This window comes from Mastomys coucha, unplaced genomic scaffold, assembly GCF_008632895.1.
Source record: "Mastomys coucha isolate ucsf_1 unplaced genomic scaffold, UCSF_Mcou_1 pScaffold21, whole genome shotgun sequence".
In the NCBI taxonomy this organism is placed as follows: domain Eukaryota; kingdom Metazoa; phylum Chordata; class Mammalia; order Rodentia; family Muridae; genus Mastomys; species Mastomys coucha.
In genome coordinates this window covers 115,357,734-115,360,100 of record NW_022196904.1, presented here as the reverse complement: position 1 = coordinate 115,360,100, position 2,367 = coordinate 115,357,734, and the positions used below count along the sequence as shown (strand labels likewise).

Here is a 2,367-nt window from a genome sequence, read left to right as displayed (position 1 = left end):
TTATTTTTTTCTCTTTTCTGTATTTTTTTATGTATTGGAAGCTATTGTGCTGATTTTTGTTAAATGAAATGCTTTACTGCTATGCTGCAGAGAAGTGTCACAGTCTGCACATGAATCTGCAGTGTCCCCTTGTATGAGTGCGGAACCTTTGTCATAAGAGCGCCCCAGTTCAGGGAGCGGAGCCAGCTTAGCAGCTTGGAGCACTCAGATTCCTTTTGCTTTTCTGCCTCATCCTTGTTCTTAGCTCCATCTCAGAGTGACAAGCTGATGGCCAATGCGTGAGTCTGTGTTCTTGTGAGAAAGAAAAAGGGGAGGGAACCAAATGGGCACCCTTCCTGCCAGCTTGCAGCCTGTTAGAGAAATGTGAAGAATCTCCATTCAGGGAGGTGACAGCTGAGGCCAAGGCCACTTATCATTGCAAGGGTACTTGGAATTGTACTTTTGAATCTGGCCCCATAGCAACCTCAAATACAAACAGAATTCTGTAACTAAGGAGGAAGCACTCAGGCCAAAGAGAGGGCAACCACAGGCTGCCTGTTGTGGCTGCCATTCTGAGCTCAGATAGCTTCATGGGCTTTTCACTGCTGGCTCTCTCCGATGCAGACCACCACCTCACGGAGGCCTGCCACCTCAGGTGTGTATGCACACATTTGTTTTAATTTTAATTAAAATTGAATGTTTTTATAAACTGGGCAGTTCATCATTGTGGCTCAGAACCCCAAAGGTGTCAAAGGGCGTTCTCTATCCGTGAGTCATGAATCTATGGGGGCAGCCAGCCTCTGATTAAAAATGTCTGGTGAGGCATGCCTTTAATCCCACCACTCAGGAGGCAGAGGCAGGCGCATTTCTGTGACTTCTAGGCCAGCCTGTTCTACATGAATTCCAGTCCCGCTGGAATTCATGGCCAGTCTGATGGGGCCTAGAGTCACCGTAGAAACACCATGTCTGTGAGGCTGTTTCTAGAGAAGTTTAAGAGAGCAGGGAAGGGAAGATAGATCCTGAATGTGGATGGCAGCGGCGGACTACACATAATTGTGTGGACTACACATAATTGTGTAGTCCAGGGCTACTACACAAAGAGAATTTGCTTCTGTACTGAGCATGCGCAGTCCTTCTCGTCATTATTTAAACAGTACAGCTCAGTGTCTGCTTAATGCCATTTCACTGTAAGAACTCATTCGTTACCTTCTCTCCTTGTGGTGACAAAAATACCCGGCAAAAGCAACTCCAGGAAGGAAGGGCTTCTTTTGGTTACAGTTTGAGCGTGAGCCTTTCATGGGGCTGAATCATGATGGTGGGAGGTTGAGGCTGCTCTCGCGGTGTCTACAGTCAGAAAGCAGAGCAGGATGAAGGCTGGGGCGCAGCTCACTTTCTCCTTTTATTCCTTGTGGGACCTCAGCTGAGAGGACGCTGCCATCCACATTCAGGATCTGTCTTTCCTTCCCTGCTCTCTTAAACCTCTCTAGAAACAGCCTCACAGACACGGTGTTTCTATGGTGACTCTAGGCCCCATCAGACTGGCTGTGAAGATTCACCACAGCAAGGAGGTGCTACGAATGCTCCAGAGTTGACTTAAGGCACAGGAGAGAACTTCATAGGCTACACGCAAACCCCTGGCCTCTTTACACCGAAGACGTTGCAATCTTCTAGGTCCTGGAATCAGAACTCAGGCTCGAGTCTGAGGGATGGCTACCCATGGGGAGAGAATTTTCCTCCCATTCCATCTCAACAGCAAATCCCTGTCCTAAGCACAGGTGATGGTATTAGCCATCAAGTGTTCCTGAGCTGGCTCAGTGGGCAAAGGTGCTTGCTGCCGTGTCTGATGGCCAAAGTTGGATGCCCCAAGTTGGATGCCCCAAGTCCCACATGGAAGAAGGAGAGGCTCAACTCCAGCAAACTGACCTTTGACATCTACATTCTCGCTGTGGCACATGTAAATACATGCCCTCTTTCAATAAATAAGTAAATAATAATAAAAAAAATTCACAGTACTTTACATTTTAAAATGATTTACAATGCCGGGCAGTGGTGGTGCATGCCTTTAATCTCAGCACTTGGGAGACAGAGGCAGATGGATTTCTGAGTTCGAGGCTAGCCCGGTCTATAGAGTGAGTTCCAGGACAACCAGGGCTACCCAAAGAAACCCTTTCTCGAAAACCAAAAAAAAAAAAAAAAAAAAAAAAAAAAAAAAAAAAAAAAAAAAAAGATTTACAATAACCCAAGTATGTTGGCTCATGGCTGTAATCACAATATTCACCATGCTGAGGGAGGAGAATTATGAGTTTGAGCTCGGCATGGACTACATAAATCCTGCTTTATACAATAATAAAACAAAATGACAAACAATTTTTTCCATTACTATAGAAG

General features: G+C 45.9%; 1 long non-coding RNA gene across 1 annotated transcript; it reads left to right on the top strand.

The window, feature by feature from the left end:
- The first annotated feature begins 351 nt into the window (after positions 1–351).
- LOC116100903 lies at positions 352–1,991 on the top strand. The gene is made up of 2 exons (XR_004122726.1): positions 352–634; positions 1,467–1,991. It is a non-coding gene; the product is annotated as an uncharacterized LOC116100903 (long non-coding RNA).
- The last annotated feature ends 376 nt before the right edge of the window (positions 1,992–2,367 follow it).